The following is a 17,186-nucleotide window of genomic DNA, read 5'->3' as shown; positions in this document are numbered from 1 at the left end:
ATTTTGCAATGTATATTTTGTAATGTATATTTTCCTAGTGGAGGAAAAAAGTCAATCTACTTATATAAGATGGAAGATTAATTAATGGGTCTCTTAATTTTTAAGTGAGTTATGATGCTGTGTATTTAAGAGTATCATGGGTTTTTGTTTTAAGCTATCATGATACTTCTAAAAAAGCAAAGAATTCCATGAATAAAGGCTAACGTTTGGGATTTTGGAAGTTATCTACTATTTAAGACCAGAAAATTGAGGAATGTGAGATGAAATCTAAATATTTGTGGGTTCATGTATTCTTTCATTATTTAGCATTTACTTTATTGAATATTTACTACAGTCCATTCCCTGTGGATCTTATATTTATAAACAGGGAAGGATTCAACAAGCAGGTAAACATGTTATTAAACTGAAGATTGTGAAAAGGACTCCAAGCAACACGAACAGGGTGGTGATATAAAGAATAATGGATCTTATAGGTTGGTCAGGTAAAGTTCTTCTGAGAGAACTTAAGTTTAAAGCTTAAGGAAGAAAAATGAAATGGTGTGGGAGGGGCTCACACATATAAGTAGAAGGAACAGCACTTTCGAACTGCTTGACTTTAAACTCATGGATCCATGGGTGCCTCCCCCAGGAGAAGGTTCTGTGTCCCATCCACCTGCTTACTATTGCTGGTCCCCACTAGGAAAACCACATATTTATTGAAAACATCCATCATTAAAATAATTAGCCATTATTGCATTTGAAAATAACTCTAATATTGATATTAACTAGTGTAAAAAATGTTTTTGATCTGATCCCAAACCTCAGTAGTAATATAAGCACATTGTGTACCCCTTAGCAGACTATCAGCCGTGCTGATAGTGAGGCTGCTGTTGTGCTCAGCAAGTCTGTTCTCAGCTAAGTTTCTTGCTGGCTCCATGAATGAGGCAGTGTCAGTAACCTTTGTGAGTTTTAGTTTATTTGTTAGCATAACAGAGAGTACAATATGTAAATATTACTATGAAAGTTGATTACAGTATTTTGAAAGTATGTGCTGCTGTTCAGCATGAAGTTGGCATTCACATATCACTTATAGTCCGTGTTCTATAGGTTAGTGATAGCAATGATTCTTATTTGTTAAGAACTTAGTATGCACCAGGTGCTCTTTAAGAACTTTCAGTGTTCTTACCTCATCTTGTCCTCAAAAAAATCCTATGGAGTAGGAATAATTTTACGTATTTCCTTATTTCACATGTGAGGTACCTAAAAATCAGAAGATGATGCAACTCGCCTCAGATCACAGAGCCAGTAAATGGCAGAGCTAGGACTCAAACCAGGCAGTCTTTGGAGCTTCTGTCCTTAATATGTTTCTTTTTTTGTTTGTTTAGAAAATCATTCAAAAATGGAATCTTGTCCGTTTCTTAGCTAAGCAGCACAATGCAATCAGTGCTTTGGGGTGAAGTCTGAAACTAAAACAACTTGCTCACTTTACACAGAACCAATGCATTCTATTAATAAGTGACCTCTGCACAGATTAAGGCCAGTTTTCAGAAGCAACATAAAAAAAAAGAAAGACAAATTAGCCATTAAGATATACAGCTTGTTATTATAATGGGTCCTGCATGTGTATCACATAAAGGATTTACAAAGCAATTTATTGTCAAAAAGATAACAGCATGTAAATTTCCAAGAATCAACTTGGCATCACTGGAAAATCACACTCTTGAGGCCCAGGCATTGGAGACAGTTCCACAGCAGCTGAATCATAAAGACTTTTATAGATCAATAACCCTCAACCTTGCTGCATTAAAAAGCATCTTCATTAACAAAGAGAGTTTCAGGGAGCCACAAAGGCACACGAGGATTATTAGAACAGGTGGATTTTGCATGCGTGTGCATAGATGCCATTTTTACAAGGTCATTGTTGCATGGCTACATTATGATTTAGTTTTGATATTTCTATGTAATGAAGTAAAATGGTATGATATCTAGATACATGTTAATGTCTTATCCTTTTCTAGGGGAATAGAATGCTTTTCATATTGTCCTCAAATCAGTAGAGGAGAGATAAATTACTAGAATACATTTGATTTTGGGCAACATTCTAAATTTCCAGTCTGATGTTTATTGGATCCTTGAGTCTGGTTTCTTCATCTGTAAATTTAAAGATTAATAGTAACTACTTTATAAAGTTCTTGATCCCCATAGTACAGACGTCATTGAGCTTCTTACCTGAGAACAATATGAGAAGTTTTATTCTATAACAATTTATTCAAGATAAGTTGAGATTGCTAACTATCTTTGTTATCCAACATAAAAGAAATAAGTAAGTTCATACATCTATTTAATGAAAAAGTTAAAAGGTTGCATTATTACTGATCATATGGAACAGTTGTTTTTGAAATATTATACAAAATGTTTAAAACAGATATGAATTAAGGATAATTTTTAGATTGCTTCCATCTGTTTATTGAGTATTGATTAGGAGGCTCTCCAGGGAGAAACTTTATTGAGTATTTATCATGTGACAGATGGTTTACATACATTGAACTCATATGAATCTCACAATAGCTATAAGGGCATTTTTATCCCCATCCTACAGAAGAGGTTTTTAAAACTCAGGCTCTTAACCAGCTAGTTGAAGTTAACAAAGACATTAAATAAGTAGCAGAGTAGAGATTGGAACCTAGGTTTGTGTGGATTCCAAAGCTCCCTTTCCACAGCGTCACTGCATCTCTGTTAATTATGTTGGAGTGATCTTGGCATAGTCTAATTGCTTGATTAATAATCAGCGATTGTAATAATTACATAATATGGCATCTATGTAACTTGAATATGATGTGGTTGATTTGATCCATTGTATACACACTCAGATGCTTATTTTTAAGATGGGGCCTGTAACCACAGATGGTTTTACTGACTTGGCTAGTTAATACAGGAAAAAAAAAACCCTTTAGTACAGTTCATAACCAAATTTACCAGTCAATTTAATTAAAGTATTAGATCTGGATGATATGTGCACTAAATTCAGACTAAATATTTACACTTAGATAATGGTATTGAAGTGCTAAATTATATACACTCTAATCAGTAAAATATAATTGATGAATTTACTAGTAAACATAATCAAGTATGACATTAAAGGATTATAATGGCAATGGAGATTATGTAAAATCAATTAGATATACATATTGAGATTTTTATGGGTAAAATAACATGAAGTCTGAGATATGCTATAAAATGTTCCAGAAAAGAAACATACACAAAAACGTGGTTGGATAGAAGAAACAAGATTGAACAGATCTTAAAGTTGAATGATGGGTACGTGGGAATTCATCTTTTATACATAGGTGGAAACTTACATAGTAAAGGGTTTAGAAAATGAATCAAAGACTCATATACATTAGGTTGAGGCTCAGAAACAAGATAAGTTTGATTGCTCTGATTGAATATATGTTAGATTTTTAGCTGTTTTGCGTGTGGAAGTCTATATTTCATATTGTTAGTATAATCACTAAGTACCCAGAATGTATATTCTCAGGAGCCACTGATTTTTGATCTCTTTCAATAATTTTTGATAGGATATATCAATTATTTGAAGGTCTTATTAAAAGGAGATAAAATATATCACTTTTTAATACCAAGAAACTGAAATTCTTTTTTTTTTAAGTTTATTTATTTGAGAGAGCATGATCGCACATGCGAGCAGGAGGGAGGAGCAGAGAGAGCCAAGAGAACATCCCAGGCAGACTCTGAGCCATCAACGCAGAGCCTGACATGGGGTTAGATCTCACGAACTGTGAGATCACGACCTGACCAAAATCAAGAGTCAGACGCTTAACCGACTGAGCCACCCCAGGTGCCCCGAAACTGAAATCCTTTAATTTTGTGTTTTCAAACTGTGCAATGAATGAGAAGTTATCTCTCCTTTATTGCTAGAACACTTTTAGTGCTTGCTTTTTTCCACTCGTTTTCAAGAGCTTTTTTTTTTCCTCCCCAAATCACCACATCTAGTCATTCATTTTGTAGGAAGTATCATTCTTTGGCCCTGGGGAAATCATGAAATAAGTTTGACTTGGTTTCCCTTTAGGCTTTCATTCTGGCCACTTCTTTCTGTGGCATCCTTTTCTTCCCAGACTCACTATTAACTGAGTAGCCACACATCACCAGAGAGGAGGCACTTACCCCTCACTACCAGCCTCTTCCCCAGTTACTGAATCTCTATCTCCACCCACTCTTGCCATTTAAAAAAGAGGAATCGATTGAAAGTAGTCAATGCCCCTATTCGCAGCATTGTGCTAATTGATCATTAATGGTTTAAAGGTTAGCACGCCTTAATAGACCTTCCAGGCAGTGTCAGAAGCACCAATCCACACTGTCTTCATATGTCAGTTTTAATCCAGATAAGCACTTTAATTTTTGTATCAACTCAAACAGATACATTAGGCAGAAGTAAACACAATTTGCCTGCATTTTAAAGCTATAGGACAAGACTTCAAGGAAGTTTCAAGTTGGAGATGGGTTGCTTTGGGAGCTGCCCCCCAACCTCAGGGTGAATGTATTCACTCTTCAGTCTCCCCCCATCAGTGATGTCCCCATGGAAAAATTTGAGAAGAGCCAGAATGTGACTCCCCTTATGCACATTTATGTTTTAACTTAGTGTGAATAATATAGCCCATGAGGCATTCCATGAAACAGTGGGCATATAGATAATTTTGAAAGGGGTCAGGATCTTGCCGTTTTCAAATTGCTTCTTTGTAAATAGTTACCTTCATTTATAGAGATTCTGGGGGCATTAATAGCATATGCATTTTGTTTAAAGAAAGAGACTGGGCCATTGCCTTTAATCAATGCATAACCTATTATAGGAAATTATAAAACAAAAGTAAAAAACGATTGGTGCAACAGTGTCCAGGATTAAGAGCTAGTTGGTATAATGGGCACCATCAATTCTCCAATTTTCTGTGGAAATTAGAGGAAAGACATACTTCAGAACTGGAATTTAAATAGCCCCTTTTTCATTTCCTATATGAAGTGTATACTTCAAATGTACTTGGTTCTAAGGATCACTTTTAATTATTGTTGAAAACAAATAATCTGAAGGGTAAAAAGTTGTATCAAAAGTAAAACAATACTTCATAGACTTTAATTCTGTTGCATTCTAAATAGTTTCCTCGAGAATCCTGAGCTTTATCATCCCAGAACTGGGACTCAAAAATTAATATAAAAATGAATGGAAGTGTAGGATAAAAAATGCTAAATGAGCTTTTCAGTGGAACAAATGCCTGCCAATGGTAGAAAAATAAGAATCTCTGAGTTTGGACTTTACATTACTCCTTTGTATTATAGTTAGTATGGAAAAAAAAATTGAGGGAGGCAGGGAAGGCTCCTGGCTAAAAATTGAGTTCCTTGGGGATAAGGCAAAGGAGAGAGACCAATTTAGTCAGGGGAAATTATAATACACCAATCACCGTGATTGATCCTGCATGAGCAGAAGGCACATGGAAACAATTTAAATGTTGTCCATGAAACTACGGCTTTCAGACTTAATGGCATTTTATTTATCAGGATCACTGCTTTCAGAGGCACTGTAGAGTTTCTGTCATTCCGGGAAGGAATAAGAGGTTTGGTGCATTCTTCCTTGGGATTAAAGGTGGGAAATGTGGAGAAAGTAGGAAGGCAACTGGTACCACTTCTTATCTCTTTGTCTACTGCTTCTCTGAGAGTGAGAATTTTCCTCATAAGCTCCGGTCTTCAAGTGCTTAATGTAAATACTCCATGTAGGTGTGTTTTAGAGAATTTGAAGAAGACATTTTATATAGTGCCCCAACCCCTGCCCTTTATTTATTAGTTTAGTTTCCATCTAGGATGTAGGAATTCATTTAGGTGGGGTGTCTTTGTAAAGCTAAAGAAAAGATCATTATTATTATTTTTTTTAATTTTTAATGTTTATTTATTTCTGAGACAGAGCATGAGTGGGGGAGGGGCAGAGTGAGAGGGAGACACAGAATCAGAGGCAGGCTCCAGGCTCTGAGCTGTCAACACAGAGCCCGACGCGGGGCTTGAACTCACAAACCGCGAGATCATGACCTGAGCCGAAGTCAGTTGCTCAACCGACTGAGCTACACAGGCGCCCCAAGAAAAGATCATTATTATCATTATGTGGGTTTTACATGGAAATACTCTCTCTGTTTTGAAGTATGACTCTTTCTTGGAGTCACTTAAAGGTAAGACAACACACATGTGTACATGTGTAATTTTTCTTTCTTACATGTATAGAAGAAAAATAAAACCATTGCAAGTAGGGACATTTTTTTTTTTCAAGAAATTTCTTCTGATCAATTTCTTGCTTTCATTTGAGGTAAATTCCCCCACCCTCACCAATGTTGGTATTTTGTTTTGAGGGAAAAAGGTAATGCTTTGTGATGATGGCATTTAGAAAAGTGATTATTGATCCTCCAAGGTCATTGGGAACCTTTGGACTTGTCAGGAATTTTTCAGTATTATGTGAGACTGATTGTGAAGATTGTCAGAAACTTGTGATTGATTGAAAGAAAGGAAAACATTCCTTTCAGTTGCTGGTAAAATAAGATGTTTATTTTTGTGTTTCATTTTAAGATTTTTAAAATGTTTTTTATTTCTTTTGAGAGAGAGAGAGAGCATGCATGCACATGAGTGGGGCAGGGGCTGAGAGAGAGGGAGACAGAGAATCCCGAGCAGGCTCCACAACAGCACAGAGCCTGATGCGGGGCTGGATCCCACCGCCCGTGAGAACATGGCCTGAGGTGAAATCAAGAGTCGAAGATTTAACCCACTGAGCCATCCAGGTGCCCCAAGATGTTTATTTTATTATTTTTTTTCAAGATGTTTATTTTTAATAGATCCCCCTTTTTTTTTACAAAGTGTTAAAATTGGTTATTTGAGTAAATTGACTTATTAGCCCTTATAGAGATCATATATCTAGAGCACGTGAACAAATACTTTTCTTCAGTTTTGCATTTGGTATTGAATTCTGACTTGCTTGTTTATTGAACTTAGGAAAGTTTAACATCACTAAACTTTAGTTTTCCTGTCTGTAAAGTGAGAGAACGGTAATACTACTTGCCTCATGGAGTTATGTGTTATTTAAATGAGATAATCTATTATCACAATGGCTAGCACAATAAACCTTAGGTATTATCATTCAGGTTCATGATAGCATACCTGGATTTCTTTCACCTTTTAGGAACAGGGTCAAAATTCATAACTGCCTTATAAATAATTATGAGAGAGAAAGAGAGAGGAGGACATTTTTCTTCTGTCATATAAATTGAGAAACTTAGGCACAGGGAATTCATGAACACAGGTTACCTATTATGTGGCCTCTGTTTCTATTTTGTTCCCCCTGTCCACATTTCTCCATCCCCAACCTTGCCAAGCTGTTTTCTCCTCCTGTGTCTGTTTTCTGGGCCTTGTGCATGCTTCTTTTTCTCCTTGCGACTTGCTGTTCCTTAAAATGCCTAAAATTTCCTTCTCTGGGCCTTTAGACATGCTGTTCCCTCTGATTGGGATGCTCTTCCCCTCCAGTCTCTCTGCTCATTGCATTTCATGCTATTGGCCAAAGCTGCATGCTCTTATTTCTATAAATTATTTTCTGATTCACTAACTGGGTGTTCTGTATCCTCCTCTGAGTACTAATGACATTCTGAGCCTCTCTTCAACCATTTTTCTAACTGTGATAGTAGTCATTTATGTACTTGATTTTGTATGTCCACCAAAGTGCATATCCTATGTGAGTAATGATCTCTAGGAAGTAGTAGGCTATAGAAAAGGATCTGTCAAATAATCATTTAACTTCTTACAGACGAAACTTCTCACAGCGCTTGATTTCCTATGCTCCATCACATCTTCCACTGCCAGGAGTTCCATGCTTCCCCAAACCCTGACTTCCAGGGACTTCCTTAATAATAGAGCTAACCTGAATTCTTCCTGGGGATAATGATCCACCCAGAGAGATGGAAGATGGTAATGTACTATATGCAGCCTACAAATCTATGAATCTCCAGCTGGATTTTGTTACCTTCCATGTCCTTCAATAACCAGCATCAGTGTCTGTGGGACATACTCTTCCGTGGCGTGAACAGTTTGTGGACAGGTTCAAAGGAAACATTAAACATTAAACATTAAATTCTAGCCATTTGCATAACCAACTCTTTCTCACTAGACTATGAGCTCTCCATTTTTATAATCTCACCTTCCCACAAATTTCACCCATCCTGTCTTGTACACCTAGCAGTGCCTGTTGTATAGTAGATGCTCAATTTACTCAAAAATAAATGAATAAATGAGAATCACCAGAATTTAAATAAAATATTTAAATAGACCAAGTTAGTTTTAGAATAGAAATACTTAAATACTATTAATGTGAGTTCAAATTGACCAGTTCATCTTATAGAGGTCTAACATTTGCTACACTAATCACAGTACCTTAATGAGTGAATTAATTCTTAGTGTGTGTGTATATATATATATATATATATATATATATTTGGTGTTTTTTGGAAAACAAACAAATAACAGCAAAAAAAAATCCCTGTTATTTTACTGTAATAAATTGCCAAAATAAGAACAGCTGATTTCCTTTCCTTTTAAACTTAATGGGACCTGAAGTTCTCAAGTTGAAAAACTTAGATTATGTCAACAATCACATATAAAGACAATTTTTTAAAGTGCGAAGTTCATAGATTAACAGTGCTGATTTGTTGACTTTTGCTAATATTTTAGCTAGTGAACTGGATTTTATAGTCCGATTAAACTGCCTTCTTTTCCCGCTGTAAACCCAAACACTTCAGTGTCTTTGGAGTGCTCAATTATAGCATGTGATTAGTTAAGAAAACATACACATTCAGTCACTTAGTTGGGTTGCCTTTGAGTCTCAGGTTTTGATTTTAGATCTCATCTTAAACATTACATAGACTGTGGTACCCCACTGCTATTTTCAAGTGCTAATGGAAAAAAACTTCAAAGACCTGGATTCTTTAGTTAGAAAAAAAAAAAACAATTGGAAAATTCTCACAGTTATTTGAGGTTTATCTGGTATAACTGAAATTATTCGAGTTGTACTCTTATCTTATTGATTTTTTCCCTCTTTTTCTGGCAAGATTACCCATTCCAGAATAGAACTCCTTGATATCCAATCTGAGTGCCTCATCTTTCCTCCAACTGGGGAAAGGACTTTAAAAAGATGCTGGTCGAGCATTTTAACATCATCGGAAAATAGCTCTCTCAATATCCAGTATTAGTTTTCACTGCTCTGTCTTTGGGCAAAATTGAAGAGGTATGAAGAAAGCTGCTGAAGAAGAGTTAAATAATCAACTTTTTCCGAGCCAAACCGTGGGGCTCCCAGTTTGGGTGAGATCAAGTATCAGCAAAACATTTTCTAATTTATGTCCTTTAAAAGGGTTCTTTTCAGGACGCCAAGAGGAATGTGAGGGTTGGCCTCCTTTTTCACATAGGAGTTGCTGAAAGGAGCACTTTATGTCTTTTATGACTGTATGTTTCATGAAGAATTTTTAACTTTGTCACAGTGTACACCCAAAGTAGTATTTATTAGCATTTAGCTCTGAGTAGGTGTGCGCCTCCCTAGCCAGACCCAGCTACTTCTCCTGTCTGGGTGCTCGTATGTCCATCTCTTTTATTCCCTCCATCAGACCAGTGGCCAATTTTATGGGATTCCCATTTGAAATGCTTCTAAAACACACCCCTTCATCTCCATCAGGCCTTTCTACTATTTATTCCTTGTTCTGTGTTCTTCCTGGTTCAAGCCATTCTTCTCTGAGCTCTCACTCAACTTCACTCCCCTTCTCCAAAGCTGCCCTATTTATTCCATTAAATGCGAACTATTTTGCCTAGTTTTCAAAATGCTCCTTACTCTGTTCTTATCTTCTGCACCCAATCTTGTTTCTACTGCTCTTTCCAGCATACTCCCAAGTTTTCCTGTTTCTCAAAGTAGTGAATTTTAGCCCATACTTCAGAATCAGAGCTGTTTGGTAAACAACATAGACTGCCAATTTCAGACTTTCTGTTCCCATCCTGGGAATCTTCATTTAAGGAGATTCCTCCAGGTGATTCTTATGTGCCTTAAAGTGAAGAGTCTGCCTTTTCCTGTTCTCACTGATTCAGCCTCTCTGTAACTTCTAGAAAACATGCCCCTTCTGCATGGGATGCAGCCTCCAATACATGTCAATTTGTGTTGCTTTGTAATTGTTTGCATTTCTCCATCTGGAGTGTGACATAGCTCCCTGGGACAGAGGTCACATTTATACAGCATGATAAGGTAGAAAGATCACCAGGATGGGAGTCGGACAGTTTGGCCTCAATCGCAAGTTGTAACTGTGAAGAAAAACATGGGTTCCTACAGCCTCACTTTGCTCATAGGCAAGGATGAACCAGCGAAGATGATATCTAAGTTTCCTTTGCTCTAAAGAGCCTATAATGTCACTGCTATGAAAGGCCAAGAGCTTTGCTGTGACACCTGGGTTCAAACCTTAGCTCTGTCGTTAGCTTTACAATTTGAAGTGAAGAATGATTTCTCTTGGTCCCAGTTTCAGTGGGGTAATGACATGTACCTTTTGAGGCTGCTATGAAGATAATTTACATAAAGTGCCTGGCACAACATATCATATATGAAGGTCTTGGTTGTTATTGCTGTTATTCTGTATTCTCCCACACCTCTCATGATGCTTGATAAAGACAGGCTGAACATTACTTGTTAGATGATCACTTTCTTTTCTGAACACTCTGCTCCTTCATAGATTTGTCTGTAGATAACTTAGTTTAATGATAAAACATCAAATTGGTTGGGTTCAAACTTGGCTCCACTAGTTAATAACTCAGTGGCTCTGTGCATGTTACTTTAACTTTTTTGAAATGGGAATTCTACTACTATCTTTACTGTAAAGTTGTTGTAAGGCTTAAATAAAATAGCACATGTAAATGCCCAGCCAATGCCCAACCCAGAGTGAACGTTAGTTATTAATGCTTGTGCCTGGGGTAGCCTGATGCAGCTGAAAATGCATTGTTCTGGGAAGCCAAGAGACCTTCAGCAAGAGTTCTGGAATAGATCTTGGGTGGATTACACCATCTGACTATACTTTAGTTTCCTGCTCTGCAAAATGGTGTTGATAATAACCCAATCCATGAGGCAGAAAAAGGATTAGAGAAGGGAACACATGGGAAAATATATTCAAAAGGCAGGGAGCTATACTAGGCATTACTTGTATTTATTGTTATTATTTTTCTGTATCTATAAAGTGAAGGAATTAAACCAGATCATATTTCCAATGTTTATTTAAAATTTCTCGTATTACAGGCACCTAATCCTTTTACTTAATCCTCACAAAACCGCCGAAATAGATATTATAATTCTTCTTTTATAACATGTGAAAATTGAGGTTCAAAGAAGCCAAGTAAGCTGCTCAAGGTCACACCCTGTAAATTGCAGAACTGGCACTGGAAGCCGGGAAGGCCGATAGCAATAGAGCAAACATTTAGCCACTATCGAATGACCTCTGAGCTCCCTTCTGGCCAAATGATTCTGTCCTCTTGGTTGTGGCTCTTCCATAAAGTGATTGGACGTGGTGTCTCCTCCAAAAACAAGATGGAGGCTTTCAAAGCAGGCTTTCAGTCTGTAGGAGAACCCCTAGAATTTACAAACAAAACTAAGTATTGGTTATATGAACTTGGCCTTCAGTAGGGACTCTGGACTTTTCCTGGTAGAAGATGGGAGGAACCATGGGCCTGCAACCTTGTTCTTCATCTTCATGGAATAAGGAAGGCTGAACTATTTAGTTCCCTTACAGAAAAGACTAGCTCCTGCCTCTCCTTAATTTTCTCTGTATCTTAGATCACAACAATACCGTGAGATATTTATTACCTCCATTTTGTAGATGCAGAAACTGAGCCTCAGAGTGGTTAAGAGTTCTGGTCACAAAGGTAGAGCTGTTGGGACTTGGATATATGTCTCCTGATACTATGCCCAGTATGCTTTTCATTTCACCACTCTCTCCAGACGATGTTCTAATCTCTAATTGGTCTAACTCGCAAGGTGTGGTTTACATAAATATTACCAAAATGTCTTACATTGACATGGTGTGTTATAATGCATTAATATCTCATGTGTCTTTACAATAGCTCTTGAGTGAAACTATTTTTCATGGATGAGGAAACTAAAGTTTCTTAGGCTAAGTGATCTGCCCAAAGTTCACATGGCTAATTAGAAGTATAGCCAGGAGGTGCCTGGGTGGCTCAGTTGGTTAAGTGTCAGACTCTTGATCTCAGCTGAGGTCTTTTATTTTAATGTTTATTTATTTATTTTGAGAGGGAGAAAGAGAGCAAGAAAGCCAGGGAGGGGCGGGGGGGGGGTGGAGAGAGAGAGACAGACAGACAGACAGACCTAAGCAGGCTTTGTGCTGTCAGCACAGAGCCTGACACAGGGCTCGATATTATGAATCATTGTATCATGACCTGAGCTAAAATTGAGTGCTGAACACTTAACCGACTGAGCCTTCCAGGCACTCAGGTCAAGTCTTGATCTCAGGGTCATGAGTTCAAGCCTTGTGTTGGGCATGAAGCCTACCCCGCCTTCCCTGCTCACAAAAACAAAACAAAACAAAACAAAACAAAACAAAACAAAAACAAAAAAACCCAACTATACCCAGAATTACATTTGACTCTTCAATATAGGTTTGAACTATGCAGGTCTACTTATACATAATTTTTAAAGACAATATAGTACTATAGATGTATTTTCTCTTCCTTAGGATTTCTTAAAAATATCTTCTTTTCTCTAGCTTACTTTATTGTAAGAATATAGTCTACAATACAAATAACATACAAAATATGTGTTAATTGACTGTTTATGTTTTCAGTAAGGCTTCCAAACAACAGTAGGCTGTTAGTAGTTAAGTTTTAAGGGAGTTAGAAGTTATACACTGGGGGGTTTCCCAGTGTATAATCTAAGATGCTCTAATCATCATTCATTTTCTAGAAAATGTGGCCAAACCAAAGAATAATGTCAAGAACCCAAGTTATCAGAAAATCACATTTGAAATTGTTCCTTCTCTTAAAGTAATTGAAGGTATTATTTTAAAAATCTGCTTTAAAATGTAAGAAAAATGACTGAGAGGTGAGTTAAAAGAAGTCAGTTTTTTTTCTTTAAAGAAATTAGAGAATTGTTCTATTATAATTTTCACAACCAAGATAACCCTAAAGAGGCTTTCAGTTTGTTTGGGATCTTAAGCAAATAACTGAAGACATCGGAAACTTCTATTCTTTCACTGATTAATTTTTTTTCATTTATTATTAAGCAACTGCATTGTGCCAACTGCTATGTAACATTTGTTGTAGTAATGATTACAAAAGAAATTTCAGATATATTTGTAAACAAGTCAAAATCGAAAATAGAGTTAGTTTGGCTTCCATGCATGTATTAGACCTTATGTCATTCTTTTATTATTTCCATGGACATGATAATGTCGATTAGCATCAGTTCAGCTTCATTTAATCTAAGCTAAGAGGAAGAAAAAAAAAGGAGTTCAGCTTGTAGATGACTAGTCCCTAGTCTTCAATTTTTTAGGTTTTCTTTTCTTACCTCCCACATTTGTGTGTGTGTGCACGTGACTAATTTGAGATTTATTTTTTATCAAAAATTTTGAATTTTCTTTGTAAGGCTAAAGATAAACACTAAACGAAATTGCATTTAAGAAACAAGTTCCACATTGTTTCTTTAGATATTTAAATCTTATTTTTTAAAGTTTATTTACTTATTTTGAGAGAAAGAGAGCGGAAGGGAGGGAAGGAGGAGGAGGGAGAATGTAAGTGGGAGAGGGGCAGAGAAAGGGGGGTGGGGAGAGAGAATTCCAGGCAGAACTTCGGACTGTCAGTACAGGGCTCAATGTGAGGCTCATAACCTGAGCTGAAACCAAGAGTTGGATGCTTAAGTGACTGAGCCACCCAGGCGCCCCTAAAACTTAGTTTTGAGAGCATTAAAATTTGATTTATGAAGGGAATGGGAGTGGGTATTTGGCCCATATGCCTATCCATACATCTGGAAAAAACATACCAATACAAGTTAACAGAAAGGGAGCCCAACAGTACATGGGATGGTGTAAAGATCGGCTCTTTCAGAGACCAGGATGGCACACCGTCAGCCAGGTTCTGCTGGCTCATGCAGCTCTGCAGGTCTCCTATCATCTTATCACTTCTTCTTCTGACCCTGCCTTTTACAACCAGGCTGCTGTCCAACTCATGGACTGAGTCCATCGTTGCACAATTTGAATGAGAAACAAACAAAAAGCCCTAAACAAGTTCTCACTTGTCTGACTTAGGGAATAGCATCCCTGATGATCCCTATGCACAAGATTGGCTCAAGAAGCCATTCTCCATTTCTACCTTAGGCCAACTGCTTTTGCTACATGTTTAAATGTGGAAGGTAATAGAGTCTGGTTGTGCTGCCATGTTAACAATTTCTGCACAGCCACACTGGGGTTTTCTGTAAGAAATTTCTCCTGTGAAAGTGGGTACTCTTTAGCTCTCACACAATGCAGCTAATCCTTGAGCCTTTGACTATACGGTAATCCAGAAGACTCCTAAAAACTGAAACCTGTTTCTTCACTGAGAATAAAAAAAAAAGTCCATGACCCTAGAATAACTTTCCTTTTTAAGAAAGAGTATTTCTCTTTTGACTGTAACTTTAATTAAACTCTATTAACTTTAATTTAATTTAAGCTACTTAAATAGTTCAAATGCTATTAAACTCAAAGAACACTTTTTTTAAGGTATTTAGTTCCTGGGCATTTTTCCTCGATCTCAAACAGCCTTAATTACTATCCACTTATTGTTAAGTATATCATAAAATAAAATATACTGTATAAATTGCATTAATCTCCATAAAAGTAAACTTGAAGCAGAGCCATAAACTAACCAAAATCAGAGTATAATAAAAAGGCAAAGTGCATAAAACATCTTCAAACACTTGGACCTCCATGGATGGTGAACAGATTTTTCTGTACTCTTCTATTATTTCTATGGAAGTGAGAACAGGCATTTTCATGTATGGAGCATTATTACATAATATTTTCATCTGTTATGTGATTTTCTTTCTTTTCTTCCTGCCCTATTTTAATGTCTTTTACTCCAAAGAGTTTCTCTGCATCTATAATAATTTTTATAGGTTTGCCAAGCCATTTTTACTAAGAGGAATAAAGTAAATTTGATTTTGAAGGAATACATTTTCCTTTCATAATTACTCATATAATTATGACACCCTGGCACATACTAGTAACTAGGGAAAAAAAGACTATTTAATTATATTCTCATGAACATTTGCCATTATACAATTTTTAAAATCCACAGGAAGTTAAAAAAAATCTTTCCATCAAGCAGAACATTGCTTGAATTCTATATTCAAAACTATTATCCATTTAATCACTCCGAGTCACAATTTTCATTGTCATAGAACTATAGACGTTAACCTCAGAATATAGAATCATTGATTCTTGGGTTTGGAAGCAAGTCTAGATGTCTTCAAGTCCAATTATTTTATGGCCTAACAGATGTTTGATTAAACCTTTTGTAATTTGCAGTACACAGTTGTTAATGAGACATTGCTTAAATACCTCCAGGGATATAATGTTTACCATCAGAGAAGTCAGCCTGTTTCAGTGCTGAATGGTGCTAATAATTAGCAGGTATGTCTTGAGTATCTATATGCAAGACACTCTTGTAGATATTATGTGGGATATAAATTTGAGTCAGACTTTACTTTTGTACCTGAAGTGCTGATGCTCAAGTAAAGGATAGAACGTACTGGCATGAAAAAATGGCGTGGTTGGCTGTAGTAGAGAATCTGTGTTCGCTAGCCCATTGAGATTTCAGGTGATCTGACCTCCCCTAGACAGACAGTTGAGGCAGGGAATCATCCTTGTCACACATCGTGGCCTCTATTTTGAACACTGTCTCTCCTGGGTCCCCTAAGTTGCATCTCCTTGAGCTTGTACCTGAACTTTCCCTTCTTGCCCAACAACTTTTAATTGACAGCACATTTGCTTAAGCATCTGGGAATTGGATTTGGAACTTCCTAGAGTATCTTTGTCTGATTACATTTTCAGTTCCTGTCTCATAATTCATGGGCAAGTAGTTCCCAACATTACATTCAATATAAGATTCCGGAACACTTGTACACAGGTGCTGGCCCAGCCTCAGTGCCCAGCCCTACTGGAGCCAGTAAAGGAAGACAGGTACATATGTCATGGAGGATAGCTGGTCATATAGACCCGCTAAATGCAAGTTCTCCTTTGAAAGGGTCCATTAGGAATTGGAAAGCCCTTTGGTGAATGCAGGAACTACCACTCTTTTCAAACTGGAGTCACTTTTAACATCTAAAATCTCCTGACCAGTCATCTGATGCAGTTAACACTATTAGTCTCTATTGATAAAGAAAATAATATAAAAATTAACTATATTCAAAATAATTTTATATTTTCTATTTTACTATATTTAATTTTTAAAAAATAATGGCATTTATGAATGTGAGACATTATTTACTCCAACTGTCAGCAGTTCTTGATGTATTTATAGCTTTATGAAACCCCGGCAATAAGGGCTCCCGGGGATACATGTTTCACAGAATTCAAACCATATGATGATAAAAATATGTAGGATCATACTGTGCAAAGCAGATTACACATGCTATCTATTTTAGGGATCTATGGGATCCCTATGGTATCTGTAAGGTCACACGTGATTTTATGAGTGAGAAAACTGAGGCTTCCAGAGAATAAGTAATTTGCCCTGGAATGGGTGACAAAGCTGGGGTTTGACTCCAGACTTATACGCCCTGAGAGCCTCTACCTTATGATTTTACAGTTATGAACCATGAAGGGGGTTGCAAATGAAGATAAGAGAGGCTGAAGTGGTTGATTGCAAGAACTGCACCCAGAATTACCACCATGCCCAGCCCAGCCACCTCTGTTGTATTAGCCGATGTGTCAACTGTTCTCCCAAGCTAATAGGAACTTGACAGTAGAGGTAACAAGAAAAGGGTCAGAGGAGCATGGGGGAGAGTTGTTTCAGTTTTCTATAGCAGCCACTGAGCTAATGTTAAAATTTGTTTTTTAGTTGATTCCACTCATCCATACAATTGTGTTTTCTTAGCGTTGTTTTTCTTACTG

This window comes from Panthera pardus, unplaced genomic scaffold (assembly GCF_024362965.1).
Source record: "Panthera pardus isolate Hobbes unplaced genomic scaffold, ASM2436296v1 HiC_scaffold_6, whole genome shotgun sequence".
NCBI classification, from domain to species: Eukaryota; Metazoa; Chordata; class Mammalia; order Carnivora; family Felidae; genus Panthera; species Panthera pardus.
This window is presented reverse-complemented; position numbering follows the sequence as displayed.